The following is an 18,178-nucleotide window of genomic DNA, read 5'->3' on the forward strand; positions in this document are numbered from 1 at the left end:
TATCATCTTGTCGGTTATAGAGCCAACCCGACAAGTCTTGGTTGCTAACCATTGGACTGTCCCTCTGTCACGCATCCCCAACTCGAGTTATACTCGTTATAAACTTGATCATAATCATGATCTATATCCATCACCCTCACTGGTGAATATTTACGGGGGCGAGCTCATCCGGGTCTTTCACAGTGCCCGGCCACACTTACGACATAGGGTCAACAGAGTATCAAGTCTTAACTTGGAGCACGTGGTGGCTAGCCACTGCTACTACCCAGGGAAACTCGTATCTCAGATAGTGGAAGTATAAATCACAATTATCAATAATTCAGCATAAACATGCATGAATTCTCATCCATGGATCAACATCCATATCAGCCATCCGGCTCACGGTTCAGTCCAGAACCAGCCAATATTCATATCATACACAGCCATTCCGGCTCAGGGTTAAATCCATAACCAGCCACCCGGCTCACGGTTAAATCCATAACCAGCCGCTTCATTAACAATTACAGCCTTTCGGCCCATGGCATAACAAGCACTTCCACCACCATCCTCCACATCTCACATAATCATCAATGATCCTCATTGATTATTCATTTTCCCCTTGCTTCACTCGTAAGTTACCACATCCACTAGCTCCTTCCCTCATAGCTAGGCATATCATAATGATTTAAAATATAAGTGGTGAGATCGGAGGCTTAGAAGTATGAAATTTGCACTCCACGCGCACGCGTGGATGGCCTCAAAAACTCATCGACGCGTAAGCGTCATGCACGCTAACGCGTGGATTGAAAACTAGCAAATCGAAGCGTACGTGTCAACCACGCATACGCGTGGGTGCCCTCGTTCCCCAGGCACAACACTGGCACAGTTCTGGCATAACTCTCTGGAAAATGGCTGGGCATTGGGTGCAGCACAATCGGCTCGCCCGCGCACACCATGCGCACGCGTGGATGGCGCTTTCTGGAAGATCGGCGCGTACGCGCCAGGTGCGCCCACGCGCAAGGGGTCATTCTGCTAAAAATTTTCTAAGTTAAAAGCTGCAGAATTCACAGATTTAAACCCCAATCTTCCGACGGACATAACTTCCTCTTTTTAAATCGTTTTTCACCCGTTCTTCGAACGGCAGGGACATCCCGGATCCAATTTCATTTCTAAACAGATTTGGTATAAAACAGAGATTCGTAGTCCAAGTTACGTCCCGTCAAAGTATGCCCAAAAACTATGTTTTTCATACAAAACCACAACATGCCATTTTCAACACAAGCCATATTCAACTCTTTTCAAAATCAATCAAAACATGCCATTTTCATCCCCTTTTCTTTGAAATCAATCAAAATATATCAATTTCAATCAAGCCTCCTCAACTCACACATTGACACTTTACCACAATTTATCAAAATCACTATCTCATCATTTTAACCCATTTCACCCAAGTGGCTCAAACTCAAATATATTGACATATCATATACTCTTCCTCATGCCAATTCTCACAACATCAATTCCTCTAAGTCATCATTGTACACAATCAATATCATACTCACCATCAACATGGTTCAACCCATAATTCAACCATAACAGTCATCAAGCATATATCACAACATGCATATTTCTCATACATCATACCATCAAGGCATCATTAATCATCATCACATATATGACCACATCATATATATCAACAATTCAACAAAATCAACAATTCAATGCCTATCTTAGGGCCTCTAGCCTAAGTATTTCCTACCACATTACATATTAAATACGGGAAACCGAAACCATACCTTAACCGATTTCCCAAGCTTAACCGGAGTACTTCCAAATCACTTATCCACAAGCTCTCAAGGCCTTAACACCTCCAAGAATAGATTTTTCACCACCAAATCCCTTTTTCAAGCTTTTCAAAATCACCAATCAAGCTCCAATATCCACACATACACAACCTAAGCCACAATCATCATACCCATACATAACATCTCAATACCCAAACATCATAGAACAACAAATTACACTAGGGTTGAGAATCTTACCACACCCAAGGTCCAAGGAGACAAGATTAACCTTTTTCCTTCAAGAAAGTTGGGTCCTATAACATCAAAGAGCCCAAAATCTCAACATTTTTGCTCATAAAACTCGAAAACAATGCTGGAATTTCGAAGAGCAAAACATGGCTTACCTCAAGATTAATTATATGGGTTTTGTAGAGCTCTCCGCGGTGAACGCGTGGCCGCAAACGGAGCGGCAATCGGAGCTCTAGATCAAAAGTTATGGTGGTTTGAAGATCAAGTGAGAGATAAAAGGTTGAGAGAGTGTTCTTCCCCCATTCCCTCTACTTTCAGCGTGTTTTTGAGTGTTGTGAGGAGAGAAAGTACTGAAAACTAGGGTTTTGGTCTAGTTATGTTGGGCCAAGGCCCCACTTTGGGTCCGGTTGGCCCGGTTTGGCCCGTTCGGTCCAATCTTGGTTCGATTTCTATAAAATTGGTACCGAAATTCTTGTCTCGGTCTCCTCTATCACATTTAGCCATAAAAATCACATTTTGGACTTTTTAGAATAAATTCTCATTTATGAGTTAATTAGCCATTAATTAACCGGGTTTTACAAATAAAATATTAAAACTTAATTTTTTTTCAAAGATTACACATCACCACTATAACATATATAGTCAAATTAAGAGTATTAATAAAAGTTATATTAATTTGTTAGATAATGTTACGCATTTAAATTTTATTATTAACAAAATTTAATTACTAACATTATTTTAAATTTTATTATTTAATTTAATTAGATTTAGTTTATAAAAAAATTTAAATACGTAGTACTACTCAATTTGTCAAGGGTAATCAAAGTAAATAAAGAGAAGGGATGAAGCTAAGAATTAGTTAATTAGTTATAAATAGGCGGTTAGAAATTTAATATTATGTTAAGTGAGTCAAGCCGGTTAAGTACAGCTAAGTAGCTGATATATCAGTATACTATATATAGAGGTATTGAGCTCTATGCTAAAAAGTAATACACATATTTTTTATGAATCTTTAGTGTGTGTTTGGATATGTTTTGGCAATCTTTATATTAGAATAGGTTATACTAAAATAATATTTATTTTTTAGATTATACTACATATTTAAAATTATTTTTAGATAAAAAATTATTAAAAGAGATATTAATTTAAATAATTTTTTATATTATTCTATAAATTTATTTTAAATATTAAAGAGAATATTAAAAGTAATAAAAAAAATTAAAATATTTATTGAAACAAATTTAAAGATTTTGATGAAAAAAAATTGAAAAAAAAACACAACGAACTACTATAAAAGTTATTTGGTTACTTATATCTTTTTAGAGAAAAAAATGAAGAATAGGACTGATAGAAAATGAATAAATTTCTTACTTAATTTCTCAATGGTAATCAATCTTTTCCAACGTGAACACAGAAACTACTTTAGAGTGAAGATGCATTCAGAAATAAAAGCATTTCTCTATTCAGAATTTTAAAAGGTTGCCAAATATAAAAATGAAACATTCAAAACACTCAAACGAGCTTTTCTTTTCTCCGACTTAAACTCTCAAACACATCTATAAAAGTTGGTTAGGGTAGTAGTTATGATTGCAGTGTAAGGAGAGGAAGACACCTCATGTTGATTCACAATGATAATAAGCGTCTGGTTTTTGTTTTATTTTATTTTTTTTAAGGTTTTAAATATTTGGCACTCAACTAACTAACTACCCGTAACAAACTTAAGCAAGTATAGGAGTTTTAAATTAAATTCCACTTATGTATATATAACAATTTATAAATGGACTTCGGATATATGAATTAATTTTTTACCTATATAGCGAGTTAGAAAATACTGTATAAAAAAATATGAATTACACTTATTTTCTCTATTAGAATTACATAGAATCACTATTACATGCATATAGTTAAACTAAGAGTATATAAATAAAAAGTTATATTAATTAAGTATATAAATAGCATTATTAATCAAATACATGAGGTGTCTTCCTTCCATGCATAGCAAAGATAATAAGGAGAATCAGGCACATAAGTACATGGTCCATATTTGAAGATTTCCCAAGTGCAAAGATCGCAATCTGCTTTATACTCCTCATTTTGATTGTATATATCAAACCAATTGCAAGCACCTGGCCACTGAAAGCTACAATAGAAAAGTGTGCCCCCAAAAATATTAGGTCGAAATTCAAACTCAAAAGTTTTGAGATGCTTCACATTTTGCTCCCCAAGATCATCATCTTTGGATTGGCAATGAAGTATTAGATCCTCTTTTCCTTCCAAACAATTTTGGATGCTCACACGTGTTCCTAATAAGAAAGTGTTGCCTAAAAGAAGAACTAATAGCATGACAAAACTTGTAGCAATACGACCCATATTATAGTACTAGCTTAGAAATGATCTAGAGATTATTATTGCAAAAGTTTGTTATATATATATAAGAGCAAATAAAAATAATAATATAGAGTGATATGGAGATTATTGAACTGAGAGGCTAAAAAACCTGCATAAACAATGTAAACAATCTTGCTGTATATGGCAACACACAAAGAAGTGCTAATCAGAGAGAATATTTAGGATTAAATAGCATAGAATGTCAGAATATAATTTTGAAGTTTCTTTACACAGGCGTTCATATTCTTACTAATAAAAATTTAAACAAGCAGGAGAGAAAGTATATAAATAATTTAATAAAGAAACGGATTAAGAATTCAAGATAAAAAATCAAGAAGAATTCGTTACTGTTGTAGCTAGTAGCTCGTAACAGATTAACATAGCTTCGCATTTTTATATATAATAAGAAAGCTAAGCTGACGTCACTACAACACTATAATCTCATATATGAATTTCAGTTTAGTTTCAATTCACAAATCTCATCCTTCTTTAAATTCACGCATCTCATACTTGAATCTCTTCATAGTGTCGAAGCTTCAAGTTGAGAATCCATGGCTGGTGCTCTTATTCCTCATCAATCACACACTACAACCAATTCTGGTTTTTACAACACCAATGTTAGATAAAATGGATGAAAACTCTTTCCAAACATGACAACAACTTGCCTTACACATTATCAATGGAAATGATTTGGGAGATCATCTTCTTCAATCAGAAGCTGCAAGGATTCAAGGCACAAAATCAAAAGCATACAGAGAATGAAAATTGAAGGATCATTAATTAGTGACACGGTTACTCTCTTTTATTCATTCCTCTTTCAAGAGTCGAATGTTAGAATGTAAATTTGGTCACCAGGCTTGGACTACAATTCCAGATTATTTTTTTAAAATTTCCAAGATCAAGATTTCGATAATGAAAACACAGTTGAAGAACATAAATCATTATATCCTGAGTTATGACCAAACTAGATTCAATCTCTCTTGTTCGTTGAAGTTGAAGTTTTGTTACTTGCTCGTGAAGATTTGAATGAAAGATTCAGAAAAACAGACTTAGGATCTGTTCAAGCAAATTATACACAAGCACCTACCCAATAGTGTGAAAAAATTTGTACAATATAATTCATGCTTTTTTGAATTCCATGATCATGAATGTTTTGTGAAATTTTGTGTCATTGGTACACGAAACTGGCACCGCACGTTTCGTACAGATCGATAGACCGGCAAGTATATTGGGTCATCTAAATAATACCTCCGGTGAGTGAAGGTATATTTCACAGAGATTGTTGGTTTGAGCAAGTAGTGGTTACCTTGTAGATCTTAGTTAGGCAGATAGAAATTATAGTATATCATGGAAAACGCATAAAACAAAATAAATAAATAAAACATTACTAGATAGGTGGGGAAAAATGGTATGAGAACGGTTGATACTTCGGAGATGCTTTGTCTTTCCGGATTAACTTTTCTTATTGTCCACTTCAATAACTTTTTTATTCCTTCAATGACAGCCGTAAGTGATTAAATCATGTCCTCTCATCAAGTTAACCTCCTCCACTACAGCAATCCGCCATGTTGCAAGTGACTCATATCCTCTCATCAAGCCACCGCTAGGTTTTTCACTGTAGCAAAAGATGAAGCTCTAAGCAATCCACTCCCCTTCATGATCCTACTCAAGGTGCCACAAACAAGACAGATCTTCCAGATCAGGGAACAATGCTTCTCAGACTCTAGCCTTAGCGCCACAGAGACCTCATTTACCCACGGTCAACGGGATTTCATATCACGTATCCAAAGTTGCCCAAGTACTCTATTGGAATCCGCAATGCAATCTCTAGCTTTGGTTCAACGCTATCCGGGTCAGGACTCGCACGAAACCCATGTATAACAAGGGTGATTGTCACGGGTCACTCTCAATTCATAAGATGAAGAACGAGAATGCATAAGAGAATAGAATCAAATATATTGAACTAGAACAGTAATATTATTGAACCATGAAACTCAGCAGAGCTCCTAACCTTAACCTTAGGAGGTTAGTGACTCATGCTGACAGAGAAATACAATGGAAAACGTAAAAGTGGGCAAGAGTCCTCTAACAAAGGTGAACTCTTGTCTATATATACTATTATGTTAACTAAGAATTACAGAAATAAGATAAACTAGTCTTGCAGTGCGAAAATTCACTTTTGAGGTCCACTTGGTGAGTGTTTGGGTTGAGCTTGAGTGTCTCCCACGAGCTAGGACTCCTTAGGGGTGTTGAACGCTGGCTTGGGACTCCCTTTTGAGCGTTGGACGCCGACTGCTCCCCTTTGGGCGCTGGACGCTAGGAATGGGGTTGGTGGCTGGCGTTGAATGCCAATTTTGAGCCTTCATTTCCAAAGCAAAGTATGGACTATTATATATTTCTAAAAAGCCCTGGATGTTAGTTTTTCATATCCATTGAGATCGCACCATTTGGACTTCTGTAGCTCCAGAAAAGCTCATTCAAGTGCACAGAGGTAAGATCCTAACAACATCTATAGTCCCTTCTCTGTCTCTGAATCAGACTTTTACTCAAACTCCTCAATTTCAGCCAGAAAATACCTAAAATAACCATAAAACACATCAACTCAAAGTAGAATCCAAAAATATGAATTTTATACTAAAACCTATAAAAATATAATAAAACTTAAACAAAACATAAGAAAAACTACATGAAAATGACGCCAAAAAGCGTATAAAATATCCGCTCATCAGTCACCAAGGAGATATTGCTCTAAGAAAAATCTAGGAATGGTGTTTATAAATTTGATCATGTTGTTGTTCTTAAATCAAATCTTGAGCTAACCTCTACTACTGATAAATTTGTTTCCAATGTATCACAACTTACCTCTTTTGCTCCTTTAGCCTTTAATTCTCAGGCAAATTTGTATAATCTTTGTCATCATAGACTTGGCCATTGTGCCACAAAAATTATAGTTTCTGTTATGAATATGTGTAATGCCCTCTTGCTACAAATTCAATAAAATCTGGTTTGTGTGACTCATGTTGCAAAGTTAAAATGCATGATATTTTTTCTATCTTTAGATTTTTTTTTAATTTTATAGCACCTTTGAAAATAATTTATTCTGATTTGTAGGGTTTTGCACCAATTTGTTCTGATCATGCCTTTAACTATTACATTTTATTTGTTGATGCTTTCACATGATTCACTTCAGTTTTCTTATTACATTCAAAAAGTCAAGCTTGTTATGCTTTTCTTCAGTTTCAAACAAACATTGAGAGACATACATGTTTAAAGATCAAATCACTTCAAACTAATAATGGCAGAGAGTATCTCTCTCATTCTTTTACTCAATACCTTGCTACTCACAACATTACTCATTGATCCTCTTGCCTTTACACCTATCAGCAAAATGGAAGGGTAACACATTATAGAGACTGCCTTGGCTATGCTACCTGCAGCTTCTCTACTCTTGCTTCATTGGGATGATGTTGTGCTACTTTACTTTGATCCCTCTCTATCCACTTGGAAATAGTCAAAATTTTCCCCAACAAACTTGCCGTCCCCACGCAGTTTCCAGCATAGTTGCCCACCGACCACCGTCGCATGGCCTCCTCCTCACATGTCACCGCCGTCCTTCATTGTGACTTCTTCATTGGACACGGCCGCCGCCGCCATGGGATCATCATCCCGATGCGTACCGCCGAACACCATCGCGGTAAGCGATGGCAAACAGACCTAAATCTGTCGGACCAACCTGCGTAACTTGCCAAAAAAGGCAGATCGGGATGGAAAATTGAGACCTCCATGCATCAAAAGTCCGCCTAACCCGCACCGCTTAAACTTTGGGCTTTGGCAGGACGGGATGGCCTTCCCCACTGGGCTCAGGATTTTTTTGAAGATGTTCTAATTTAGTGTTTTGAATTATATTTTACGTTTGATTGATTATGTTTTAAATTCATAGATGTTTAATTATATGTTTTAGACAATATATATTTATTTTATTTTGGACAATGTTGGTTTTATTATTTTGTTTTAAAAAATTTGGTTTATGATTATGTTCATACATATTTGTAATTATAAAAACTTTAATGTTTATGAATTTAGAAATTATAATTTTTTGTATCTTTAGAAATTATAAATTTATTAAAATAGTTGTGAAATTATATATATTATTTAATACTTAATAGTAAAAAAGAGAAAATTTGGAGGGTTTGGCCCGTCAGTCCGCCAGCCCGCTGTTAGGCGAGGCGGGATGAGGTTTCAGGATCACCTCATTAGGCGCACGGGCTTTTGGCAGGACGGGCTTTCCCACTTATCACCCCTGATCGCAGCCCCATCCGTGCCGCCAGGCAGAGCAGAATCTGCACCCCACGGCTCTCTATCAGTCGCGGTGCAGCCACCATCGGGCTTCCGTTCTTCTTCTGAGTTCTTGTTCTGCTTTTTATATTTTTTCATTTCGTTAATTCTGAATAAATTTGATATAAGTTCATGTGTTTTTAGATTTTTTAATTAATTTTTATTCATCGAGGAATTTAGGACAGTTTTGAGTTCAAAATTTCAGATGTAGAGTTCTTCAGTTCTTCTTTTTCTGAGTTTTTGTTCTGCTTTTTTAATTTTTTTATTTTGTTAACTTTGAATAAATTTGATATAAATTTAATTTTGGGACTCTTGAACTTTAAATTTTGGTATATTGAATTTTTCTATATAAGTTCATTTTTGTTCTGTTGAATTCTGCTATATTGAATTTTGGTGAATTAACTGGATGAATTACTGAATTAATTACGTTGCATGCCATATGAATGATATGTCATTTGTTGGCCGATCATTATGGATTTCTGGATTCTTGATTGTTTTTATTTTTAATTTAGATGGAACAACCACAAAATAATCAGCAACTACAATAAAATACTGTTCAAGAATTTCAAACAAGTTCCTCTAGAAGAAATTCTGACCAAGCTTGAGAATATTTCACTATGAAGTACGACAAAAATCACAAGGTGCAATAAACATGTATCTTTGTTCAATGTTGTTTCTTTTGGTTGTAAAATATTTTTTGTTTGACATTTATGTACATTTTGATTTTCTTTAGTTATAATTTTTGATATTTGAAGTTGTTTATGATCTTTTAACGAGATATTATGGATAATTTATTTTGTGAAATTATCAAATTTTGAATTTTATTAGTTTAAAAATGATTGAATTTAAATATTTAAGATTATATATTGAATTTTTATAATTTTACTTTATATTTAATTAAACCAGTTTAACCACAGTTTAATTCCGGTTGAACCATTAAACTATTGAACCAGTTACTCGACCGATTCGATGACCGGTCTGATTCCCCTGCCGAATTAAGAAATCTGTAGAAAAAAATATTTGTCTTTAAAATAGATTAATTTTTCATTGTTAATAGCAATATTTATGAACTTTTGTCTTTGTTGAAATTTACTTGGGATAATTTTATTTGTTGGTATTGTATTTATTCTTGAAGTCAAAACAATATGATCAACATTGTTCCTTGTTAAAATTTAAAACTTCACATTTTATGACATGATTTTTAAATTTTTAAACTTATAAACTTATGTCATTATAAAATTTATTAGATTGATTAATATTTTTTTGGTAATATGGTGTACCAAAACACCATCGTTGAGTATTAATTAGTGTGAAAAAAATCAATAACAGCTTTTGTTATTTAATATATAATTTATCCTATTGAAAAATAAATTAGTATTTTATGAACTGGTAAATACATTTCTTTCTAATTTCTTACACCATTTTATTTGACAATATTTGCCATTGAAGAATAACAAATGACCACACTATCCTACAATATAATATACAAAGTAATTTCTTATCTTGAAATTAATTTTGGTTAGTGAGATAAAATTTGAAATATTTTTTTCTTACTCAAATTTAAATTTAACTTTAAATTTAGAATTGATTAACAACTTCTCCTTTTTGTAATTTCAATAACAAAAATAAAATTGATTAAGCGTAAAATATTCAGCATTTAATAATTTCAATCATTTAAATTTTAGTTACCAAAAATTGAGTTAAAAATTAATTATAATCTTTATAATCGATAATAGATATTATATTAGTACGTAAATACTAATATCCGATGTAATGTCTATTAGTCCTGTCAAAAATGTAAATAATTAATATATCAAATTGGTAAGTTAGATGTTGTGAAGTCGGAAGGAAAGTGTAGATGCTCATGCATTAACACAACTAGAAAATTGCTTAATACAGACAGATTTATAGACAGATTTAGTCTTTATTACAGACGGATTTTCGGTTATCGACGAAATTACCGACGAATTTTGTCCCTCTGTAAAAGCCTCGTCAAAAATTATTTACCGACGGATTTTTACCAGTTACCGACAGATTTTTCCTCGGTAAATTATTCCCTCCATTTCCCTGAAACGATGAATTTTCCAACGAATTTTCTGTCGGTAATTACAGACAGATTTTTCGAAGGACTTTCTGTCGGTAATTAGAGACAGATTTTTCGACGAATTTTCCGTCAGTAATTGGCAACACATTTTCCGACAGATTTTCCGTCGGTAATTGGAACCTTGGAAAACTATTCCAAACTCTGAATACAGACAGAAAATCCGTCTGTAAATCCATCACTAAGGTAATTTTTTTTAGATTTTTTCATTGCAAAATACACCTTTTTTCATATAAAATAAATATAAATTTAATAAATAAACAAGGAAGTCAATATAATTCAAAATTTTTTTTATCTAATTTATATTCAAATATTTATAATATTTCAAAAAATAAACAAATTCATTGTATTATCAAACTAAAAGAAAAATATTATAAACAAGAAAGTCAATATAATTCAAAAAATAAACAAAGTGTACTGATACATCAACTATAATAATCAATAACAACTATACATCAACTATAATTCAAAACATAAACTCAGTGTATTGTTCTTATGGCATCATATAAATTTTGAATGCCAGCATCAGCTAAGAAGCCACCAAGAAGGCCAAGAAGGTTAAGAGTTCCCATAAAATTGGTTAATATTATAGCAGATTTAGCTGATGAAAGATTCAAAGTTCCAACCAAGAATGTCACCAAGTTCATAGATATTCTCATAACACATTCTTTCAGCTAGTTCAATTCCTGCATAGGAAAAAAAAGTATGCAAATTTAGAATTCAAATTATGACTCAAATTTCTTTGGATTGAAAAAGAAAAAAAAAAGAAAAAAAAGCGGGTACCTAAGATGAGCCCTGCTGCTAGCCATCCTCCGGTTTTTGACTTATCTATCAGGTAGCCTCGAAAATCGAGCGTCGGAATGCCTTCAGAACCTTCTTTCTCACCATGGTTTGCAGCAAGAACCTATCATAAGAAGCAGAAAGATGCAAAAAGATAGAAATTAAACCATCATGATTTTTTATGTTGTTTTTACTTGCTCAAAGTCTTTCAAATTTCTGCTTGATTTTCTTGCAAGGAGTGAATAGGGCATTTCCTTATGTGTCAAGCACTGAAGTTGATGACATTGTTGATGTTCAAACTCCAATTTTTTTCCAGTTGGTAAGTATATTCGAAAGTCTGCAATATTTTGCTGACAGATGTTGGAAGAGCATTTGTCATGAGTCATGGACCTTATTTTGATTCTTGGATATTGATAAAAGCTGAAAACCTGCAGGTTCATTCAAAAAGTTTGACACCAAAATTGAGCATTTGTCATCAGGTCACTTACTCTGTTACTCACTACCTAACCTTGATTCAATCTTTCCTTTAACACCAAAATTGACCTTTTTCATGAATTTGATTGGATCAATAATCAATCAATCTAAGATAGTTGTAAAGCACAAAAAACATGAGATCTATTTTAAGTCTTCAGAGTAATCATAAACTCCAAGAAAACTCACCAATACAGTAAATATAAAAAACAAAAGATAAAAAAGGAACAAGAAGAGCAGCAACATGCAAATAAGACCTTGAGGAAAAAGTTAATTACCTCAACTTCCTTCATCCAAGAAGTACCTTCTGAACCTGCTCATTCTCCTAGCCTTTAATGACAACATCTTCTCTCTTGAATCTGTTGTTAATCTTTGCAATCTTGTTGTTCTACCATGCTGATATCTTTGCATTAACCTCCTCCTTCTTCACCCTTTGCACTGAAACCTCTTCAACTACTTGATGATGATGATGTTGATGTTGATGTTGATGATGACCACTACTAGAACCTGCACCACCACTACTAGAATATAAACTCATGAACATTGGCTCAGAAAAAAGATTGATTTTAGTAAATAAAAAACACCTTGGGTATCTGCAAGATCATTATATATTGCTTGAAGGTGTTGAACAAGTCCTCAAGTGTCTAATCCATTTTCATGTTGTTCCATTTTGTCTTTATCCAAATCTTCTTCACTAGAATTACGTCTATCACGCGAGGAGAAACTATCCTAAACACTAAGTGTATAACATCCTTTGGTCCTATTGTTAAGATCGCAATAATTAAAAATCAACTTTAAGCTTAATGAATGACGAATTGAGTTGTGACGTCTTGTGTGAAGAGAGAGAGAACAGGTCCATATTTGGAACAAATGAGCATATTTAAAAATAGATAATTATCAAACAAAAAATAGCAGATAGACAAGTCCCAATAGCTTACGTGAAAATTTTTCACAGCCGTCGTCGGTAATATTGCATCTATTAAGATTCAAGTTTGACAAGAGAGGAAGATCTGGCAAGAAATAACAAGAAAAAATTAATCTATAATATATACTAATAAACATGATGGAAAATATTTTACAGCAGCAGTGTACACTGACAAATCTACATCTCTGAAGTTTTAATATAAAGCTAAGCTAACTGGAGAGTTTATTCTTTGCTTGGACTATAGGGTGCAGAAATATTATTTTGGAGGGTGATGCAGAGTTTTTCAGAGAGACAACATCAAGAATTCACCCATACTCACAATGGCATCACTGCAGGATATCTTTAAATATGCTGGCTGGTTTATAAATTTAGTAGTTGTATAATTATATTGTTTCTAGGGAATATAATAAAGCGGCCAATTTTCTAGATCAGCAACATAATAAGTATAAAAGTATATCAAGCAATTAAATCAAGAGAATTTAAGCATGCAGTTGTTACAAAACACCCTTCAAAAGTTTAGTAAAAAAAACTTTCACAATCCTAAAATGAACCAGAATATCATCGAAAATTAATGAAGCATAGATAATTATAAGCCAATGTTTTATGATTAAAAGGATTACTGTAGAAGAAAAAGGTCAATGAAGAGACACATGGAGAAAATTGTAACTCCATTTTTGACTTTGTAGAAGAATATCTTGTTATATCATACTTGATTGTACTAAATTTGCTTAGAATAAATTAAATAATAATGTGTATAGTTTGGTCTAAAGTATGGCAGCAAGCATTTTATATTCTCGTTGCCCCCACGTCATAAATAATATAAATTAAAATGTAGGAGTTACATTATATATAATATAATATTGCTTGTAGGAATTGTTGACTTTGAATTCAATTGTAAATTTTAATCAACCATGCATGATAAATAATTAATATCGGCATTCAGATATTGGTGCTCACCTTCAAGACCAAGTCTTAAACCATTTAGCCTTCTCTTCAAGCATTGCTTCGTCAGGCTGAGGCACCGTAAAAGCTGGGATTTGATCATGCAGTGAGAAAAATAGAAAATATAGATTATAATTGATGGATTTAGAAAGAAAGGACAGATAGAGAATTAAAAAGGCATTCATATTCAAAACTAAGAGAAAATATTTTAATCTAAACATACCTTAAATATACCAGCCTTCTCACCGGCAATTTCTCCAAGAGTATTTCCTGTTAACAGAATCCAATAGAAATAAACTGAATGAAAAATATCATTGGCATTGCAATATCATTGATGGTTTATCAGTGGCTAAGAAAATGGGAAGTTGAATCTTAGCCTCTTTTCGCTTGATAACCCTTGCTATCCTTTCAGAACACTTGAGAAGATATTTCTTGTTTTTGTCTTGTGCCTAGTTAAGAGACATTTTCTTTTTGTTTAGTAACCAGTTAAGAGATATTTTTCAGTTTTGTCTCCTACGCAGCAGAAACAGAAATGAAATAGAGGAGAGAGAAAATCACACCAAGATGTATCCTGGTTCAGCTGCTAAGTGCAATGCAACCTACATACAGTCTCCATCACAACAATGATAGAATTTCACTATAATCATGATTACATACACCAATTCTCCCTAGGAACTACTCTTCCTATCTGGGACAAATCCAGAATCTAATCCCCAATCCTAAACTTGACTTGGTCACTGCCAAGCTTTCAACTACTAAGTGCTAACCCAACTTGCAAGGAGATTCTCACAGAATCATGAAACACAACACAGATGTACAAATGACCTCTAAGGACATCTTTTTCTTTTTCTTTTAATTTTGCGCTCTCTGCCTTTTTCCGCTCTATAGCTTTTTCTTACAAACCTCACTGTTTGCCTTTTTTATGAGACTCAAGACAGACAAAACTAAACAGAAAAATACAAAATGAAGAACATTGAAGGAGAAGAACTTCTGTTAGCTTGGGTAGCTATGAGAACTGTGCTTTCACTCACTTTCTCATTTTTTCAAGCCCTGGCTGTTCTCCATTATTTATAGAAGGGGAAGCCTCCAAGGTTGAACCTCTTGAACCGAGCCAACTTCTTCTTCTTCATGCAAAAACTGGTTCGGCTAGAGAGAGAGAGAGAGAGAGAGAGAGAGAGAGAGAGAAGAGGAAACCGAATGCTATAACCAACATGCAATTACCTCTGTGTCTTCCCTTCACACCAAGCTTCATCAATCCGGGCCTTCCATCTTGACTTACACTCCAAGAAGAATTCCTAGCCCTTGATGAGTTCTTGATGATGACAGCTTCTTCTGCTCTAACTTCTGTCTCTTCCCCAACGTAGCTACAGTAGCTACCTCCTGTGGTGGTTGATCAAAAGATGAGATAAGCCATCCCTCCAAGGATCTTCTTCCTCTGACCGAAGTGGATCTCCACTATTTTTGGTTATGGAGAGCTTGAAATCACTTCACCACATCTTACCTTTCGTGGTAAAGATCTTAGCCGCTCCATACATTAGATTTTCTTTTTCTTACCGCCATCATCATCATGGCTTCATGCTTGCTTCTAGCTTCTTCTTTTTGCTTCTGATAGCTTGTGGTAGCTTTCATGTTTTCTCTGTGAAGTGACCGAAAGGAAGAAGAGAGATGAGAGAGAAAAGAGAAGAAAAACTTTAGAAGTAATGAGTGTTATCAATTATAATCAATTAAAAATCGACTTCCCATGCTTTTGCCTTGCAACGTGCAAAGCTTCATTAAATGCCATCAAATCAATTTTAGAGTTTCATTTACCAAGGCATTTAAAGATATTTCATAAAATTTGAATTTCATCAAAAGAGGGAGAGAGGTAACCGAACAAAGCATGCATATTTCCTTTCTTCTTTCTTTTCAATTCGGGCTAATCCCTTGTTGGTCTAGTAAAGAATTTTAATTTGGGATTTGATAACCAAAATCTGGCCTAACTAATGAAATAATAATTCAGCCACAATCTTTAAATCATTTTTGTAACCAAGGTTGAATTTTTTCAACATATTGGGCTTGCTAATTTTCTTTCTTTCGGCCCAATAATAAAATCTGCAAGTAACAAAATTATTAATTAGCAAATATAAATTAAAATTTAAATTAATAATTTTACAACTAATTAAGTTAATAATGTTTGATCATCATCAATTTAATTTAGAGTTTCCAAACTCATCAATCATATTAGATATATTCTGACAATTCATAAATTTTATAAGGTATTATCAAGAATACAAAGATTGAAAACTAACCAAGAATATCCATGTGGTCATTTAGGACTTTATATACTGCATGTAAACATATTGTTGTCACCTAATGTCACCATATTGCTGAATTGAGAACATATAAAAAACAGAATTAATAATTTGTATAGCACAAGTAATGGTAATTAAATAATCATGTACTGTTTTAATCTAAATATGTTTAACTTAAATTTCCAAAATCTGCATGTCTTGTTCCACATAATTTTTTTCCTAAACAGTGACATGCCACAATAGAACAGTGATGAATTAAGAGAACTAACAAGTTGTATAATGAAAGATATAAAAGAAACTATTAGGGTTCTAATTATTAGCCAAGCTAGACATATGATTGCTTTCCACCATTAAGATTCTAATTATTAGGAAGATAAGCATAAAGGAGACATCTTAAAATTTGCCAATCTAGTATCAATACTGAAAGATAAATGAACCTTACAAGGGATGTGTCTATATAATATCCACTAAGAAAAAAAGCTTGTACTTACAAGGGTCTGATTAAGGTTATGAACTACTAAACAAGTATACTGTATATACTGCATTATTCTATATGGTCCATGTATATCAAGACACCGGTTATCACTTACCATAACCCACCTTATTAGAAAACAGGTGAAACAAATAGCTGTGATAGATCCAAACTGCAATATAATGTCACAACTAAATTGATATGAAAAAATTCTTCGGAGATTCACTTATTAAATGAGTAATTTATATGTCACAAATTAAGGCTCAAGTCTTAATTTGTTGTGATTTAAGAAATAATTACAAGTATTTAAATGAGACAAGTATTCAAATAAGACAATGCATAAACCTCACCTTCCTCCATATAGCAAGAAGCCTAATGCAGCCATAAATGACACAACTGAGAAAAAGAAAAATCTCACTTTAGAAAATGTATATGCATAAACCAACCAACCATTCATACAGAAAGTTAACCTGCAATAAATATCTTTCCGATGAATATCACAAATGTTGTCATCTATCCAAAGGTATATCCAAATACAAACCTGAACAGACAGTCACATTTTAGTATACATTCCTTTCAGCCCAAAAACTGTAAAAGTATTTTACTAGCTTCACATAATTATGCAGAAAATACTTGAAAATAATAGAATGAGATAGGTACCTACCTGAATAAAATACAAGGCACCATTTATTGAAATATAAACTATATGACACATAAAATAGTTATAAAAAAATAGTTAACGCGCTGAAAGTAGAGTTCAAAACACATAAATCATCTCAACCTTTTAGTGCATCTAGAGGGAAGGAAACTGGCTTTGGTAAAGTAGAACAGTTGTTGGATTTCGGACCACAAATTAATGGATTTCCGACAATCCTGGAAGTAAATAATCAATCAAGAAATTAGTACACTATTTTTTTGTTAACTTGAATACAGAGCTAAAGTCAACATTTAACTAGAAACGCTAAATGATCTTACTTTAATGTTTTTGCTGGTATTCTTGGCAAGGAACCTCTCAGATTATTGTAGGAGAGGTCTCTACATATATTTTTTCAATTTATTACAGTTAGTATTCAATTTTATACCTAGAAATAATTAGTTTTATAAGGAAAAGATAACATTAATGCCAAGGTAATAAAGACCTACACAAGTGTTAAACCTTCTATGTTGCTTAAAGACTGAGGACACGGTCCTGTAAGGCTGTTATTATTCAACCGCCTAGCACCAACAAGAACACATTAAATGGAGTAAGAAACTAAATTTCATAAGTCCAAATAGAAATAAGTATCAAACACAACACTTTGAATAGTTAGAATCTGTAATATAAGTAACTTATAAATAATTCAGGTTCTTGAGGCCTCCCAAAAAATTCGGTATCTCGCAACTAAAATTATTATTGGAGAGATCAAGTGTCTGAAGCTTTTCTAGGCTTCTAATTGCTGTAGGCTTAAACGAAAATCCAGACAA

At 33.3% G+C, this 18,178-nt stretch overlaps 1 long non-coding RNA gene and 1 pseudogene across 1 annotated transcript; both read right to left on the bottom strand.

Annotated features, from left to right (window-relative positions):
* Positions 1 to 11,312: 11,312 nt before the first annotated feature.
* LOC107485723 (protein NRT1/ PTR FAMILY 6.4-like) lies at positions 11,313 to 12,622 on the bottom strand (annotated as a pseudogene).
* A 4,881-nt stretch (positions 12,623 to 17,503) lies between these two features.
* LOC107485737 (uncharacterized) lies at positions 17,504 to 17,929 on the bottom strand. The gene is made up of 3 exons (XR_008008282.1): positions 17,858 to 17,929; positions 17,690 to 17,749; positions 17,504 to 17,587 (listed from the first exon to the last, which is right to left on the bottom strand). It is a non-coding gene; the product is annotated as an uncharacterized LOC107485737 (long non-coding RNA).
* Positions 17,930 to 18,178: the final 249 nt, after the last annotated feature.

The sequence above is a fragment of the Arachis duranensis genome, chromosome 4 (genome assembly GCF_000817695.3).
Source record: "Arachis duranensis cultivar V14167 chromosome 4, aradu.V14167.gnm2.J7QH, whole genome shotgun sequence".
In the NCBI taxonomy this organism is placed as follows: domain Eukaryota; kingdom Viridiplantae; phylum Streptophyta; class Magnoliopsida; order Fabales; family Fabaceae; genus Arachis; species Arachis duranensis.